Raw genomic sequence first — 19,466 nt, 5'->3', positions numbered from 1 at the left:
GCACACCAGGCCTCCCTGTCCATCACCAACTCCCGGAGTTTACCCAAACTCATGTCCATTGAGTCAGTGATGCCATCCAGCCATCTCATCCTCTGTTGTCCCCTTCTCCTCCTGCCCCCAATTGCTCCCAGCATCAGAGTCTTTTCCAATGATTCAACTCTTCTCATGAGGTTGCCAAAGTATTGGAGTTTCAGCTTTAGCATCAGTCCTTCCAATGAACACCCAGCACTGATCTCATTTAGGATGGACTGGTTGGACCTCCTTGCAGTCTAAGGGACTCTCAAGAGTCTTCTCCAACACCACAGTTCAAAAGCATCAATTCTTCGGTGCTCAGCTTTCTTCACAGTCCAACTCTCACATCCATACGTGACCACTGGAAAAACCATAGCGTTGACTAGATAGACCTTTGTTGGCAAAGTAATGTCTCTGCTTTGGAATATACTATCTAGGTTGGTCATAACTTTTCTTCCAAGGAGTAAGCATCTTTTAATTTCATGGCTGCAGTCACCATCTGCAGTGATTTTGAGCCTCAAAAAATAAAGTCTGACACTGTGTCTACTATTTCCCCATCTATTTCCCATGAACTGATGGGACCAGATGCCATGATCTTCATTTTCTGAATGTTGAGCTTTAAGCCAACTTTTTCACTCTCCTCTTTCACTTTCATCAAGAGGCTTTTTAGCTCCTCTTCACTTTCTGCCATAAGGGTGGTGTCATCTGCATATCTGAGATTATTGATATTTCTCCCAGCAATCTTGATTCCAGCTTGTGCTTCTTCTAGCCCAGCCTTTCTCATGATGTACTCTGCATATAAGTTAAATAAGCAGGGTGACAGTATACAGCCTTGACGTACTCCTTTTCCTATTTGGAACCAGTCTGTTGTTCCATGTCCAGTTCTAACTGTTGCTTCCTGACCTGAAATTATATGGTGGAAGTGACAAATTTGCTAGAGTGCCTGAAGAATTATGGACAGAGATTCATGACATTGTACAGGAGGCAGTGATCAAGACCATCCCCCAGAAAAAGAAATGCAAAAAGGCAAAATGGTTGTCTGACAAGGCCTTACAAATAGCTATGAAAAGAAGAAAAGCAAAAGGCAAAGGAGAAAAGGAAAGACTTACCTAGTTCAATGCAGAGTTCCAAAGAATAGCAAGGAGAAATAGAAGGCCTTTCTCAGTGATCAGTGCAAAGAAATAGAGGAAAACAATAGAATGGGAAAGACTAGAGATCTCTTCAAGAAATCCAGAGAAACCAAGGGAAGATTTCATGCAAAAATGGGAACAATAAAGGACAAAAATTGTATGGACCTAACAGAAGCAGAAGATATTAAAAAGAGGTGGCAAGGATACACAGAACAACTGTACAAAATAGATCTTCATGACCCAGATAATCTCGATGGTATGATCACTCACCTAAAGCCAGATATCCTGGAATGAGAAGTCAAGTGGGCCTTAGGAAGCATCACTATGAACAAAGCTAGTGGAGGTGATGGAAATCCAGCTGAGATATTTCAAATCCTAAAAGATGATGCTGTGAAAGTGCTGCATGCAATATGCCAGCAAATTTGGAAAACGCAGCAGTGGCCAGAGAACTGGAAAAGGTCAGTTTTCATTCCAATCCCAAAGAAAGGCAATGCCAAAGAATGCTAAAACTACTGCACAATTGTGCTCATCTCACACGCTAGCAAAGTAATTCTCAAAATTCTCCAAGCCAGGTTTCAACAGTGCATGGACAGTGAACTTCCAGATGTTCAAGCTGGATTTAGAAAAGGCAGAGGAACCACAGACCAAATTGCCAACATCCACTGGATCATCGAAAAAGCGGGAGAGTTCCAGAAAAATATATACATCTGCTTTACTGACTAAGTCAAAGCCTTTGACTGTGTGGATCAAAACTGAGGAAAATTCTTAAACACATGGGAATACCAGTCCATCTGACCTGCCTCCTGAGACATCTGCATGCAGGTCAAGAAGCAACAGTTGGAACTGGACATGGAACAACAGACTGGTTTCAAATTGGGAAAGGAGTATGTCTAGGCTGTATATTGTCACCCTCCTCATTTAACTTATATGCATAGTACATCATATGAAATGCTGGGCTGGATGAAGCACAAGCTGGAATCAAGGTTTCAGGGAGAAATATCAATAACCTCAGATATGCAGATGACACTACCCTTATGGCAGAAAACGAAGAAGAACTAAAGAGCCTCTTGATGAAAGTGAAAGACGAGAGTGAAAAAGTTGGCTTAAAACTCAGCATTCAGAAAACGAAGGTCATGTCATCTGGTCACATTACTTCATGGCAAATAGATGGGGAAACAGTGGAAACAGCTACAGATTATATTTTCTTTGGCTCCAAAATCACTGCAGATGGTGATTGTAGCCATGAAATTAAAAGACACTTGCTCTGTGGAAGAAAAGTTATGACCAACCTAGACAGCATGTTAAAAAGCAGAGACATTACTTTGCCAATAAAGGTCTGTCTAATCCAAGCTATGTTTTTTCCAGTAGTCATGTATGGATGTTAGAGTTGGACCATAAAGAAAGCTGAGGGCCGAAGAATTGATGCGTTTAAACTGCGGTGTTGGAGAAGACTCTTGAGAGTTCCTCGGACAGCAAGGAGATCCAACTAGTCTATCCTAAAGGAAATCAATCCTGAATATTCATTGGAAGGATTGATGCTGAAGATGAAACTCCAATACTTTGGGCACCTGATGCGAAGAGCTGACTCATTTGAAAGACCCTGGTGCTGGGAAAGATTGAAGGCGGGAGGAGAAGGGGACAACAGAGGATGAGATGGTTGGATGTCATCACTGACTCAATGGACATGAGTTTGAGTAAACTCCAGGAGTTGGTGATGGACAAGGAATCCTGGCGTGCTGCAGTCTATGGGGTCACAAACAGTCGGACAAGACTGAGTGACTGAACTGAACAGAAGGACAAGTATGCTGTATTTTTCTCTGAAACAAACTTTTTCTTATGTACAGCAGTCATAAACCATGAAGCAAGGATGTATTTCAAAAGAAAAGTGACACCCTACAATGCAAAGGGAGTGGCTTCTGTTTAAGGAAGTGAACAGCTGGGGGGAAGTTTCCACGTGGGCAGTTGTCATTTGTCCACACTTTTCTTGCTAAACATAAACTATTCCTGAGTACAAATATTCTGTCTATCCTTTAAAATAGTATCCTGAGTAAGCCTGGGAGCCACAGATGAACACTGAAACCAAGACACCACTGTAATTATAACAAAGGATATGAAAATGAGTTTTTTCTTCTTCATTCTCATTCACCTTCCCACTAAAACTTATCACACAAAGGCTTCTGTACTAGCAGGCTGAAAGAAGCATGTGTTTGTTTCAATCCATAAAAGAAGAGTGAGGAAGTTAAGAAAGGAATGTTGAGGGCATGAGCCAGGATTAGATGAAAGACAAAAACTAATGGTGCTGTGCTGTGCAGTGTGTTTTGGTATCCCTTGTGCTTGGGAATATCCCAGAGCTGGTGAGCTGTTAATCAGGCTTGAGCCTGGACTAGGCTAGCTTTTTGCTTCTGATACACCTCTGTGTACCCTGAGTACTCAGAACAGGAAGTTATCATCACCAGTAAAATTATACTAGTAGTAAGAGTTGTAATGATAATTAACATTTATTGAGAGCCTACTCTATTCCAGGCACTGTGACTGTGTCTTTATATACCTAATACAATTCTGACAATAATCCTGTGAAAGTGAAAAGTGTTAGTCGCTCAGTCGTGTCCGACTGTTTGCGACCCCATGTTTGTAGCCCACCTGGCTCCTTCCTCTATGGAATTTTCCAGGCCAGAATAGTGGAGTGGGTAGCCATTCCCTTCTGCAGGGGATCTTCCCCACCCAGGGATTGAACCCATGTCTCCTATGTCTCTTGCACTGGTTCTTTACCACTAGCACCACCTGGGCATCCTATGAAGTAAGTACAACTATTATCTGCATTTTGCTGTGAGAAAACTGAATCTCAGAAAGGATAAGCTACCTGCCCAGGGTCACTGAACAATCAATAGCAGAACCGGAATTTGAATCTTCAGGATATTCATTCCCTGCTCCACACGTTATCTGAATAAAGTGAGTGGAGGTGCTGAAAGTTGAACTTGGAAGGAGAAGCTGCCATTATTCCTAAGGACTTGACTCTGACTTTCGAAGAATTCTCAATTTGGATTTCAAAACAATACACCTGCTGCCGCTCTATTGTCTTACACAAAACAGGTACCTTTGAGTGTAATAACACTAATGTTGGTGGGGTGTGACTGAGTAGGAGTAGTCTTACATTGGAAATTCTCAGCAGTTACCTGAGTATTGCACAAAAGGAGGTGTGACATTGGGCAGATTCTAGCATGGTTATGAGAATGAAAGTGGGCTAATTAGATAGGAGAGTAAAGGGCAGATACAAAAGTCCAGGGCACCAAGGCTGAGCAAAGAAATATTTATATCTTAAAATAACAGAGACAGTTTAACTTTAAAATAGGAGTTCAATTGAGAGAGCAGCATTGGGAAGTACACATTATCATGTGTAAAACAGATAGCTAGTGGGAAGTTGCTGTATAATGCAGGGAGCTCAGCCTCGTGCTCTGGGACAATCTAGAGGGCTGGGATAGGGTGGAGGGGCGGCAGGGAGGTTCAAAAGGAAGGGGACTTATGTATACTTATGGCTGATTCATATTGCTGCATGGAAGAAACCAACACAACATTGCAAAGCAATTATCCTCCAATTAAAAATAAATTAAAAAATACTAACAAAGCAACAAACAAACAAAAAAACAGCAGTTCTCCATTTTGGCCTCAAAAGGTAATCAGTTACAGCTCACCCACTTGGGGAGCTATAAAAATGCAGATGCCTGGGTCCAGTTGTATGCTCGCTCACAGGCCAAATGTTAGCACTTCTTCCCAACTCCATGTTCCACAGCATCATGTTTGTTGCTCTAAATGATGGGAGTATTTATACCATGGAGATAGCGAAGGACAGGGAAGCCTGGCGTGCTGCAGTTCATGGGGTCACAGAGAGTCAGACACAAGTTGTTGTTGTCAGAGACTGAACAACAACAAGACATCATGGAAACTGGCCAGTGCTACAAATCTGGAAGAGCTGATGGCTAGCATCTACTGGCAGCCAATGCCTGGGTCCACTCTCAAAGATTTTGATTTACAGTTTGGGAATCAGGGGTTTTAAAACTCCCCCAGAGTATTCAATGGATATACATTTGAGCAAACTCCAGGAGGTAGTGAAGGATAGAGAAGTACGGTGTGCTGCAGGCTGTGAGGTCGCAAAGGGTTAGACACAACTTAGCAACTGAACAACAACAACAACAAGGGGATTCAAACATACAACTAAGTACAACGGCTCCAGCCTAAAACTCCGTACTCAAAGTGCAGATTTCAGCACTGGGTGTCATCTGGGAACTCAGTAGAAATGTAGAATCTCTCCCCACCCTGCCACCCCTGGGGTATTGAATCAGAATCTGCATTTAATAGCATATACATATTATTGTCAGAGAAGCCCGGATCTAAAACATTTATAATGTGCTGGTGCTTATGGTCCACTGACTAATAATATAAAAAGGAAAAGAGAGAAGTAGAGCAGAGCAAGACAGAGAGAAGGGCATGAGGGTGAGAACAGAGGTACAGCCAGCCCACAGAAAAGATGTATTTGGCAGTTACTTGCAAGGCTGGGCTGAGATCCTATGTTTTATTTCTCTGTTGTTATCTGTAAGTATGCCACTCATGGGACTTTTTTACAAAATTCTTTCTCAACCATCAACTGCGAAGCACTGTGAAAAGAGGCAAAAGAAAAATATGTAGCTGAATTAACCAGTACTGCATTTCTCAGCAGGGTTTCCCAGATGGCTCTAGTGGATAAGAATCTGCCTGCCAATGCAGGAGATGCAAGAGAGGCAGGTTTGATCGCTGGGTTGGGAAAATCCCCTGGAGGAGGGCCCGGCAACCCTCTCCAGTACTCTTGCCTGGACGATTCCATGGACAGAGGAGCCTGGCAGGCTACAGTCCATGGAGCCACAAAGAGTCGGATACAGCTGAGCACACACACATATTTCACATCGGTGCCTTTTTTACACATCCCTACTGAGAATCCCAGGGACGGGGGAGCCTGGTGGGCTGCCGTCTATGGGGTCGCACAGAGTCGGACACAACTGAAGTGACTTAGCAGCAGCAAGCTTATAAAATCTGACTGAAGTCCCAATAGACAAAGCTTCAAGGATAAGGCCTGGCATGCTGGTGATGAATAATGACTTCACATGTCTTTACAGAGATTCTAGAGTTCAGATGTTTCTGGCAACTATTACTATCACTTCACAATTTCTTATATGGTCTCAGACAGCTGGGCTCTGCTAATAATGAACTGATGAAAGCCTAACATGAGAGAAAACCTTGCTGTAACTTTTGGGGTCTCGCTCTTAAGCAGGTTAGTATCAAGATCAGGAATTTTTTTTTTTTTTAGTGAAAAGGTTGAGAAATGCTTTAACTTACATCCAATGAAATGTTGAAATCTCAATGTTAAAAAGAATAATAGAATCATAGAGATTCTAATGGGAGAGACCTTAGAATTCCAACTTCAATCATCACTGAATCCACAAAATATCTCTTTCCCTCGAGGAACATGAAAATAATTTCCTGATTCTTTCATCATATTTCACTGGACATCAGACAGGGAAGTCTTCATTACTTATTCTCACAACAAACCTTTATTGAGTACATGCTCTGTGCAGGCACTGAACTGAACATGCAGAATTTCAAGATGTATGAGGTATGTGTCACTTTTACTGGTTCATGGATGATTTAACAAACACACTGCTACAACCAGCTACTGGCTGAACTGCCTTAGCATGCCCACCCAAACTCTCCAAACAGAATAAAAAAATCTGAAACTTTTCTCAGTGGGAAAAGACTGTGTGATTGGCCCAGAGTTTCTAGTGACGGCTTAGTTAAAGAATTCTATTATACTAGCTGAAGAGAAAAATTATTTTCAGAAGAGTGGAATGAATGAATGAATGAAGATATTATGACTCCGGGTAATTTCAACAGAAACATTTTTTATTGATTGGTCAAGTGTGGCAGTATTGACCTCTTAATCTGTGTGTTGGTATTTCCTGGTTGAAAAATAGAATTCCACTTGCCTGACTTTTTTATTCTGAGACAAATTCTTATCATGAAATAGCTTATAGGGCCAGAGGTACATGATAGACAGGAATCGGCTCGATGCACAAGTTCTTCTGCCAGACAGAATTAAAAGCAATACAGTTAAGTAATAAGCAAGTTCTCCTTTCCACAGTGAAAAATAAGCAGCATTCTAGACTTCACTTTCACTTTTCACTTTCCTGCATTGGAGAAGGAAATGGCGACCCACTCCAGTGTTCTTGCCTGGAGAATCCCAGGGACGGGGGAGCCTGGTGGGCTGCCATCTCTGGGGTCGCACAGAGTCGGACACGACTGAAGCGACTTAGCAGCAGCAGCAGCAGTCTGTCACTGGGGTCCTTTCAGATGAGCAGAATTTGGGGGTTCAGCAGCTTTCTGCATGAACACATTGAAATCACTGTACCAATTGGTGCCATCAGCTCTTTGACTTGAGAACACACCCTTAAAAGTTAAAGAGCCATCAGTCATGTGACTTTTCATATGACTTTTCAGCCATCAGACTTTTCTATTTGTTTACTCTCTATAAAGTCCATCATTGTTTTCTCCTAGTGACCTCAACCGTGTGTCTTGGATCATTTAAGAAGGAAAAGTCTGAGATCCCTTCGTTAAAAATTGGAAAGACAGCATTCTTACACAGAGAGAAAGGAGTGGGCCAACCAATTCCCTCTTTTTATTTGCATGATTCAGTCAACAACAAAAGTAAAACACACTTTTTTTTTCATACATAACCTCAGATGAGACTGTAGATTCCTTAGCTCTTTGCAACAAAATGTGAAATTGTCTATAAGCCAGTCCACATGCACCTCGCCTGGATCATGTTAAAACGTCTTCTTCCCCTCTTGGAGCAGAGGCCCTAACTGGCCTGACGTCTGGCTTGGCAAGCAGTGGACTTGCTGTGGACTCCAGCTGCTTCTGATAAGCATATGACAAGATAAAACACTCCTTTCATTGGAGTTCTCCACTAACCAGCCCAGGGTAGAAAATCAAAAACCCCATTTAACTGGGCCCTGTATCCGTCGGATCTTAATAAAAGGCAATATGGAGAAATATTCTCCACTTGTAGCAAACCTGTGATGCAAACTTCTAATTCTTTTTGTTTATAACTGCAATAAGTATGGGCTTTCCAGTGGTGCTAGTGGTAAATAACCCACCAGCCAAAGTAGGAGATGTAAGAGATGCAGGTTCAACCCCAAGACTGGGCAGATCCCCTGGAGTAGGAAATGGCAATCTGCTCCAGTATTCTTGCCTGGAAAATTCCACAGACTGAGGAGTTGGCAGGCTACAGTTCATGAGGCCGCAAAGAGTCGAACTTGATTTAGCACAAACACACATATATGATGAGTTATAGAAATGTTGAATAATAAAGTATGTCAAATTCTTTGAGGTGCTCATTTCAAAATTGAGAATACTGTTTCTTTTCTCTTGGAAGTATACACAGAAATAGTCAAAAATGAGATTAATTCACTGATAGTGAATTATTATTACTAAATTTTTATCATTTTTTTCACTAAGCTTTACATTTTGCACAGCATGTTTGCATCCACTACCTCTCTTAATTTTCACAAACCTGTCAATTGTGTAGCAAAGGGATATAGGTCATAGATTTGTTTGAACCCTGCTATGGAACTGACCAGATGAGGTCCCTGGGGCAAGACATTTAACTGGTCCAAAGGCTAAGTTTCTTGATCATGATGTGTGGGTTAATAAAAGTTACCTCATAAGAATCCTGTAAGGATTAAGTGAGATAATCTTTGCTAAATTATCTTATGAGTATTAAATAATTACATAAAGCTCTTTGCACATTGCCTGTCATATGGCACATGTTCATTAAATGGTAATTCTTACTAATATTAGACTGGGAAAAGTAGGTAACAACATTCAAGAGGGATTAAATGAATGTTCAAGGGCATATAATCAGCTGTTCGAAGCACCAGGGACTAGACCCTAGGCTTTCTGCCTTCTAACCCTGTATATTTTATCTGTGTACATGGAGTTTTTCTCCATGCAAATGGTACTATATGCAAGGGGTGAATACAAATGTTAAAAATCATAGTCCAGACTTCCATCAAGGCAAGGTGAAGGCACAGGTATTAGATTTACTCACCTGTCAATAACCTCAGATATGCAGATGACACCACCCTTATGGCAGAAAGTGAAGAGGAGCTAAAAAGCCCTTGATGAAAGTGAAAGAGGAGAGTGAAAAAGTTGGCTTAAAGCTCAACATTCAGAAAATGAAGATCATGACATCCGGTCCCATCACTTCATGGGAAATAGATGGGGAAACAGTGGAAACAGTGTCAGATTTTATTTTTTTGGGCTCCAAAATCACTGCAGATGGTGACTGCAGCCATGAAATTAAAAGACGCTCACTCCTTGGAAGAAAAGTTATGACCAACCTAGATAGTATATTCCAAAGCAGAGACATTACTTTGCCGACTAAGGTCCATCTAGTCAAGGCTATGGTTTTTCCTGTGGTCATGTATGGATGTGAGAGTTGGACTGTGAAGAAGGCTGAGCGCCGAAGAATTGATGCTTTTGAATTGTGGTGTTGGAGAAGACTCTTGAGAGTCCCTTGGACTGCAAGGAGATCCAACCAGTCCTTTCTGAAGGAGATCAACCCTGGGATTTCTTTGGAAGGACTGATGCTAAAGCGGAAACTCTAGTACTTTGGCCACCTCATGCAAAGAGCTGACTCATTGGAAAAGACTCTGATGCTGGGAGGGATTGGGGGCAGGAGGAGAAGGGGATGACAGAGAATGAGATGGCTGGATGGCATCACTGACTCGATGGACGCGAGTTTGAGTGAATTCTGGGAGTTGGTGATGGACAGGGAGGCCTGGTGTGCTGCAATTCATGGGGTCGCAAAGAGTCGGACACGACTGAGCGACTGAACTGAACTGAACTGAACTGAACTGAACACCTGTCTAAAACAACCCGAAATCCAACAGAATGTATAAAACAACATTTTCAAGACACGAGGTATCAGAAATGAAGAACACTGGTCTCCGAAAGATGGGAAGAAAACAAGGTGAGCCCTACAAGTATTCCAGTTTTAAACTCTGAGAGTTACCAGGGTGTGGTACAGGGAAGGGAAACCCAGGAGGCACCCAAAGGACATCCTAAGCTAAGGAGATGTAGCTAAGTGCCTAGGGTGATCAAGGCAGTGAGAATTCATAGGACAAAGTACTATAGAGGAGATAGCTGCACAGAGAGAAACTTGACATCTGCAGATATTTCCCCTTGAGTAACAATGGAACACTTTTCAGTGCACATGTGTTAAGAAATCAATAAGAGAAAGATATCTGGAAAATCCAAAAATACTTGGAAAGTAAAGTAACATACTTCAAAATAAACTAGGGGTCAAATAACTCAAAAAAGAAACCAGAAAATACTCTGAACTGAATGAAAATGGAAACACAAAATATCAAAATTTGTAGGATGTTATTAAAGAAGTATTAAGAGAGAAGTTTACAGTATTAAAAAAAATTACATTAGAAAAATAAAGTTTATATTATATTATAGTTTATATTAAGAAGAGAAGGCTCGAATCAATGATCTCAGTTCAGTTCAGTTCAGTCGCTCAGTTGTGTCCGACTCTTCGCAACCCCATGAATCGCAGCACGCCAGGCCTCCCTGTCCATCACCATCTCCCGGAGTTCACTCAGACTCGCGTCCATCGAGTCAGTGATGCCATCCAGCCATCTCATCCTCTGTCGTCCCCTTCTTCTCCTGCCCCCAATCCCTCCCAGCATCAGAGTCTTTTCCAATGAGTCAACACTTCGCATGAGGTGGCCAAAGTATTGGAGTTTCCGCTTTAGCATCATTCCTTCCAAAGAAATCCCAGGGTTGATCTCCTTCAGAAAGGACTGGTTGGATCTCCTTGCAGTCCAAGGGACTCTCAAGAGTCTTCTCCAACACCACAGTTCAAAAGCATCAATTCTTCAGCGCTCAGCCTTCTTCACAGTCCAACTCTCACATCCATACATGACCACAGGAAAAACCATAGCCTTGACTAGATGGACCTTCATTGGCAAAGTAATGTCTCTGCTTTGGAATATACTATCTAGGTTGGTCATAACTTTTCTTCCAAGGAGTAAGCGTCTTTTAATTTCATGGCTGCAGTCACCATCTGCAGTGATTTTGGAGCCCAAAAAAATAAAATCTGACACTGTTTCCACTGTTTCCCCATCTATTTCCCATGAAGTGATGGGACTGGATGCCATGATCTTCGTTTTCTGAATGTTGAGCTTTAAGCCAACTTTTTCGCTCTCCTCTTTCACTTTCATCAAGAGGCTTTTTAGCTCCTCTTCACTTTCTGCCATAAGGGTGGTGTCATCTGCTTATCTGAGGTTATTGATATTTCTCCCAGCAATCTTGATTCCAGCTTGTGTTTCTTCCAGTCCAGTGTTTCTCATGATGTATTCTGCATATAAGTTAAATAAGCAGGGTGACAATATACAGCCTTGACATACTCCTTTTCCTATTTGGAACCAGTCTGTTGTTCCATGTCCAGTTCTAACTGTTGCTTCCTGGCCTGCATACAAGTTTCTCAAGAGGCAGGTCAGGTGGTCTGGTATTCCCATCTCTTAAGGAATTTTGTACAGTTTATTGTGATCCACACAGTCAAAGGCTTTGGCATAGTCAAGGAAGCAGAAATAGATGTTTTTCTGGAACTCTCTTGCTTTTTCCATGATCCAGCGGATGTTGGCAATTTGATCTCTGGTTCTTCTGCCTTTTCGAAAACCAGCTTGATCATCAGGAAGTTCACGGTTCACGTATTGCTGAAGCCTGGCTTGGAGAATTTTGAGCATTACTTTACTAGCGTGTGAGATGAGGGCAATTGTGCGGTAGTTTGAGCATTCTTTGGCATTGCCTTTCTTTGGGATTGGAATGAAAACTGACCTTTTCCAGTCCTGTGGCCATTGCTGAGTTTTCCAAATTTGTTGGCATATTGGGTGCAGCACTTTCACAGCATCACCTTTCAGGATTTGAAATAGCTCCACTGGAATTCCATCATCTCCACTAGCTTTGTTCATAGTGATGCTTTCTAAGGCCCACTTGACTTCACATTCCAGGATGTCTGGCTCTAGATGAGTGATCACACCATCATGATTACCTGGGTCGTGAAGATCTTTTTTGTACAGTTCTTCTGTGTATTATTGCCATCTCTTCTTAATATCTTCTGCTTCTGTTAGGTCCCCACCATTTCTGTCCTTTATCGAGCCCATCTTTGCATGAAATGTTCCCTTGGTATCTCTAACTTTCTTGAAGAGATCTCTAGTCTTTCCCATTCTGTTGTTTTCCTATATTTCTTTGCATTGATCACTGAGGAAGGCTTTCTTATCTCTCCTTGCTATTTTTTGGAACTCTGCATTCAAATGCTTATATCTTTCCTTTTCTCCTTGGCTTTTCGCCTCTCTTCTTTTCACAGCTATTTGTAAGGCTTCCCCCGACAACCATTCTGCTTTTTTGCATTTCTTTTCCATGGGGATGGTCTTGATCCCTGTCTCCTGTACAATGTCACAAACCTCATTCCATATTTCATCAGGCACTCTATCAGATCTAGCCCCTTAAATCTATTTCTCACTTCCACTGTATAATCATAAGGGATTTGATTTAGGTCATACCTGAATGGTCTAGCGGTTTTCCCTACTTTCTTCAATTTCAGTCTGAATTTGTTAATAAGGCGTTCATGATCTGAGCCACAGTCAGCTCCTGGTCTTGTTTTTGTTGACTGTATAGAGCGTCTTCATCTTTTGCTGCAGAAAATATAATCAATCTGATTTCAGTGTTGACCATCTGGTGATGTCCATGTGTAGAGTCTTCTCTTGTGTTGTTGGAAGAGGGTGTTTGCTATGACCAGTGCATTTTCTTGGCAAAACTCTATTAGTCTTTGACCTGCTTCATTCCGCATTCCAAGGCCAAATTTGCCTGTTACTCCAGGTGTTTCTTGACTTCCTACTTTTGCATTCCAGTCCCCTATAATGAAAAGGACATATTTTTTGGGTGTTAGTTCTGAAAGGTCTTGTAGGTCTTCATAGAACCGTTCAACTTCAGCTTCTTCAGCATTACTGGTTGGGGCATAGAATTGGACTACTGTGATATTGAATGGTTTGCCTTGGAAACGAACAGAGATCATTCTGTCATTTTTGAGACTGCATCCAAGTACTGCATTTCAGACTCTTTTGTTGACCATGATGGCTACTCCATTTCTTCTGAGGGATTCCTGCCCACAGTAGTAGATATAACAGTCATCTGAGTTAAATTCACCCATTCCAGTCCATTTTAGTTCACTGATTCCTAGAATGTCGACGTTCACTCTTGCTATCTCCTGTTTGACCACTTCCAATTTGCCTTGATTCATGGACTTGACATTCCAGGTTCCTATGCAATATTGCTCTTTACAGCATCAGACCTTGCTTCTATCACCAGTCACATGCACAACTGGGTATTGTTTTTGCTTTGGCTCCATCCCTTCATTCTTTCTGAAGTTATTTCTCCACTGACCTCCAGTAGCATATTGGGCACCTACTGACCTGGGGAGTTCCTCTTTCAGTATCCTACCATTTTGTCTTTTCATACTGTTCATGGGGTTCTCAAGGCAGGAATACTGAAGTGGCTTGCCATTCCCTTCTCCAGTGGACCACATTCTGTCAGACCTCTCCACCATGACCCGCCTGTCTTGGGTTGCCACACGGGCATGGCTTAGTTTCATTGAGTTAGACAAGGCTGTGGTCCTAGTGTGATTAGAATGACTAGTTTTCTGTGAGTATGGTTTCCATGTGTTTGCCCTCTGATGCCCTCTTGCAACACCTACCATCTTACTTGGGTTTCTCTTACCTTGGGCATTTCTCTTACCTTGACCTATCTAGAAAAAGTGCAAGATAATCATAGAAGAAAGAAACTGATGAGCAATACAGAAATCAATAAAATATAGGATACAGAAGAGAAAAATGAATTAAACACAGCACTGATCCTTTGAGAAGATCTATAAAATATATAAACCTAGATGGTTTGTAGCCTGCCAGGCTCCTCTGTCCATGGGATTTTCCAGGCAATAGTCCTGGAGTGGGTTGCCATTTCCTTCTCAGGGGATCTTCCCAGCCCAGGGATTGAACCTGGGTCTCCTGCATTGTAGACAGACGCTTTACAGTCTGAGCCACCAGGGAAGTCACTATAAACCTAGATAGCTAAACTGATCGGGGTAAAAGAAAGACACAATTACCAACTTCAAGGAACAGAAAGGTGATATCACTATAGATTTGACAAATGTTCAAAGAGTATAATAAGGGACCGTTATGACAACTTTATACCAATAAATCTGCCAACGTAGGTGAAATGGATAAGTTTCCTCAAAGACAAAACTGTCAAACTTAGCTCCAGAAGAAATAGATAACTTGATTGTGCTGTGCTGTGCTAAGTCACTTCAGCTGCAGACTTGTTTAGTCCTATACTTATTAAATAAGTTGACTTTGTAGTTAAAAAGCTTCCCACAAAATAATCACCAAGCCCAGATGACTTCACTAGTAAATTTTGCCAAATGTTGAAGGAAGAAATAATACCAGTTCTGCACAATGTTGTCCAGAAAATTGAAAGGGAGGGAATACATACCAATCCATTCTATGAAGTCAGTGCTACACTGATAACAAAAAGGAGACAAAGACATTATAAGAAAACTAAAAAAACAACAAAAATATTTTAGCAAATTGAATCAAATAATATATAAAAAGGGTAATACAAATTTCCTAGGAATACAAGTTTGGTTTAACATTAAAAAAAAAAAACAACAGTGTAGATTGCCTTATTAACTAACGAAAAAGGAAAAACTATTTAATAATCTCAATAGTTGGTTAAAGAGCATTTTATAATGTCAAACATCAATTATTGGTCAAACTCTCAGAAATCTAGGAATATAGATTACTTCTTAACTGAATAAAAGACATCTATGAAAAAAATGCCGTATGTAAAAACTCTACATCAAACAGACAAAAGCAAAGCTGTCTTTACTGGGGAAGAACTCAGCCTCCCACCCTCAGTCCTCTCATCATGTGGACCTGAGGGCACTGCGGTGAAACTCTGAGTGTCCAGAGGTTGTGATTTGAAAATCATCCTTCCAGGCCATGGGGAACCATGGAACCAAGTTATCAATAAATAGTGATCGAGATCCCATTCTGTGTGGCAGTTATATCATGAGCATAGACAACCATCAGCCTCAGGGTGGTGGTGGGATATAATGCCCAAGTCCAAGACTAGAGCCTGGCCATGTGCCTCGTGTACAGCAGACATTCTACCTATGAGGGGCTATACAAAGTATAAGATCACAGAGTGATGACTCATGCATCTCAAACTGAAGGACATTTCTCAGCACCGGTAGTTCATAAAGCCATTGAATAAACATTGTGAAACCTCCCTGAATCTTAATTTGTTTTGAAGATTGGAGCAAAAGTTATTTCGTTGTACAAGTAGATAGTTGCAAAATACAATGCAAGATTACCTGTATTTCTAATTCTAAAAAGTGAGATTGATTTAAAACAAAATTCAGACTTGCAGCAGATAGCCTCAGACTCAGGGATTAGGTACTCATTCTCTTATCAAGGGTTCCAAAGTGAAGACATTTGAGAAGCATGAAATGAATCTAAAGGAGTCTTCACATTGCAGATAAAGAAACTCAGGCCCAGATTCTTTATTAGATTTATCTGATGTCAGCATTAGATAGAGAATAACTCTTCATGAGGTATCCTAAGGCCTACTTTTTCAGAAATCAGTTTAGTTCAGTTGCTCAGTCGTGTCCAACTCTTGCAACCCCATGGACTGCAGCACGCCAGGCCTCCCTGTCCATCATCAATTCCCAGAGTTTACTCAAACTCACGTCCATTGAGTCGGTGATGCCATCCAACCATCTCATCCTCTGTCGTCTCCTTCTCCTCTTGCCTTCGATCTTTCCCAGCATCAGGGTCTTTTCAGAAGTAGCTGGAAAAATTATGATCTGTTCAGGAGTCAAAAATTAGATTTAAAAGCTTTCCACAAATCCGACCATATGAAGTAGTGGGGCAGGGGCACCAATGCAGCCAGAGTTCATGTAACTATATTTTCAAATTAATTAGAAGGATCATATACATACCTGTAAAATCCTACAGTCAAGACCACATAAAATGAATGCCAGATTAGTGTTAAACACAATGAGAATTGCAGGCACATAGGGGAGAGAGCAAGAGAGACAGAAAGAGAGCATGCACCCTTTCAGCTGTGATGGAAACCTGCAGATTGGTAACCACTGAAAAGAAGGGGAGACGTTTACATTGTCCTTCCTTGAGTATGCATAGCTGATTTGAAACATCCCAAATCCTGCAAAAAATCTTTCCCTTGTGGAGTTAAACTGGAAGTATTCTCCCAGCTGTAGTGGGGTGGCCATGGCAAGGATTGGATTACATGGCCTACTAGGTCCTTTTCAATTTCTAACAGGGTTCAGTTCAGTTCAGTTCAGTTCAGTCACTCAGTGTTGTCTGACTCTTTGCGACCCCATGAATCGCAGCACGCCAGGCCTCCCTGTCCATCACCATCTCCCGGAGTTCACTCAAACTCATGTCCATCGAGTCGGTGATGCCATCCAGCCATCTCATCCTCTGTCGTCCCCTTCTCCTCCTGCCCCCAATCCCTCCCAGCATCAGAGTCTTTTCCAATGAGTCAACTCTTCGCATGAGGTGGCCAAAGTACTGGAGTTTCAGCTTTAGCGTCATTCCTTCCAAAGAACACCCAGAGCTGATCTCCTTTAGAATGGACTGGTTGGATCTCCTTGCAGTCCAAGGGACTCTCAGGAGTCTTCTCCAAATGACACAAAACTGTTCATCTCTGTCTACTATGTGGTGGAAATTTGTATCAAGCATTTGCCTAATAATAATGCCTGTCTTGTGAAACAGGAAGAATTTTTTATTCATTTGTTTAATTTCAAATGAGACCTTCATTAAGTAGTTTTCAATTGCTAAGTTGTGACTGACTCTGTGACCCTATGAACTGCAGCATGCCAGGCTTCCCTGTCCTTTACTTGCCCAAATCATTAAGTAGTATAAAGAGATAAACTCTGAGAGGTAGGACACTGGTCTCACATACCTGCAGGTGAACGCAAACAACAACAAAATGCCAGCAGTTCACGGAGGAATGAGCAGAGGAACAGCCCTGGTGGCACACAGGATATGGCATCCCTTGCAATACTGTAACAGGAACTGGAAGAAAATGGCTTTGGGAATGCCACACAAAGAATGTTCTCAGGATATCTTCAGTGGAGGAGAGCTGCTGTCCATATGGCTGAGTCCCTTACTACCACCAAAACAAACCTTTTGTTAACTCTGACTTATTTCTTTTAAAGAAGGCAAAGACACTTTCATTTAACAGAAATCCCTTGAGAATTTCCACTAAGGATCATGTTCGGTTTTCTGTCAGGCAGATGTTCCCTTGGTTCGCACTCAAGAAAGAAGCAGACAGATTCATTAAGAGACAGGCAGACTCACAAATTCCTCTTTGGAAAATTCACCACAAATTTTTCTTAAGTGGCTGTTTCATATGATTGCTGTCATGGACATTTCAGTTCAGATTGCAGCCATGCCTCTTTCGTTTTGAAAGCTACTGAGGCACTCCATCACGTGCCAAGCTTCCACAAGTAAAGCACTGGGTAGGGCAGGGTTGAAGAGCAGCAAAGAGGGTAGGCATTCTGGCACCTAATGCCCTATTCCTATGCTATATTCCAGTCTCCCTGGCATTACCTCCTTTACCATGAGTTGCCATTAATTCCTTCCAGCTTCTGCTCCAAGCAAATCCTACCTCCCTGATTATATTCTGGGATTCATTTGCTGGGCCAGTGCCTAGCTTGGTTACACATGTGCAGCTACTAGTAAAACCTAAGAGTGCACAGTAGGATGCCTGGATGCGGCATTGGCTTTCTCTTCTGTGAACTGACTAGGCAGAGAAGATGACGACCTCTCAACTAAGACCTTTTTTTTTTTTCCCGCTCCTATTATAGCTTGAAGGGCTTCTTTGCTTTGCTCCGAAAACATGAAGGAAGAAAGCAAAGACTGTTAAACCCACTGATTTTCCCCAAAACCAGCACATTCTGTCACAGAGTCAGCAAATCTCTGCTTTATAGCTTCTTAAAAACTCTCTCTGGATGTAGTCATGTTCTGTGTGGCCTCCGCAATGAGTTCCACACTACACTGTGGGCTGCCAGGGAGAAGGGAGTAACCATTGATAATTAGGGGAGAGAGTTGGGACACTTGCAATCCAGATCACAAGGAAGGTCACCAGTCTGATTTAGACTGGTGGTGATATTCCAAGACTCTTTGGGCAGGACTCACTCATCTTCCTGTGAGTGACAGAGTCTTAGCATTAATCAAAGTGTCCCCACTGAAGCAGGAAACTTAAGCTAACTCTTAGGAAAGGGAGACTGGAAGGAGTAAGCTAGCTAAGACAGGGAAAACAAAACGGGAAATTGAGCAGAAACTCAGGTAACTATGCAGGACAGCTCAGCAGGCTCCCAGGCACCCGCGGACTCATACCACCCTAATTCTAGAACCCCTTTTCAAGTCTAGAAGTTGTCCCTTATAACCTGCCAGACTTGGTTCACAGCATACAGATCTTTCGTCACCATCATAACATAAGATTTGCACAGGCAGGATTTGGCTGCATCATTGATCAAACTGTAAATACATCCACATCATTAAGAAATTAATTTTGAAGCTAAAGCAGGGAGGAGAAATTGCCCAGGTGGTCATCAAGCGTTTTAACTGGCTAGACTAAAACTTTTCAGTTGACGTGAAGCCATGTTCTCAGAGGGCAGTCTAAGTCTCTGATTTTGAAACTTTCCTAAGTAGTTTCTTAAGTAATTTTCTCTGTTTCCTTTATGTTTTCCTTGGGAAAACTCAACTTTTTTGAAGGCTTGCTGGAAAAAACTATACTCGCAACCTGCAGACATGTAATCATTCTGTTTATGTTGTCATATTACTGGTACCGGTTGTCAAGTTATTACCCTTTGAAAAGTGCCAATCCCTTTCTACCTTCTTCAGCCTCAAGCAGAATCCCTTGAAGAAATTAACTTCATCAGCATTTCTCAACAGATCCTCCAAACAGCAGGAAAAAAAAACATAAAACATAGGCTTCCTTCAAAAGTTTGTACACTGAAGGATGAGATCACTTTCATTTATTCACTTTCTGTCTTGAGTGGATTTATGAGATTGTAGAAAAAGGCGTTGAAGACAAAAATCCTTTTTGTCAACTATAATTATTTTTATCTTTGCTAAATTATTT

Source organism: Oryx dammah, unplaced genomic scaffold (genome assembly GCF_014754425.2).
Source record: "Oryx dammah isolate SB20612 unplaced genomic scaffold, SCBI_Odam_1.1 HiC_scaffold_28, whole genome shotgun sequence".
Classification (NCBI taxonomy): domain Eukaryota; kingdom Metazoa; phylum Chordata; class Mammalia; order Artiodactyla; family Bovidae; genus Oryx; species Oryx dammah.
Note: the sequence above shows the minus strand (reverse complement) of the source record.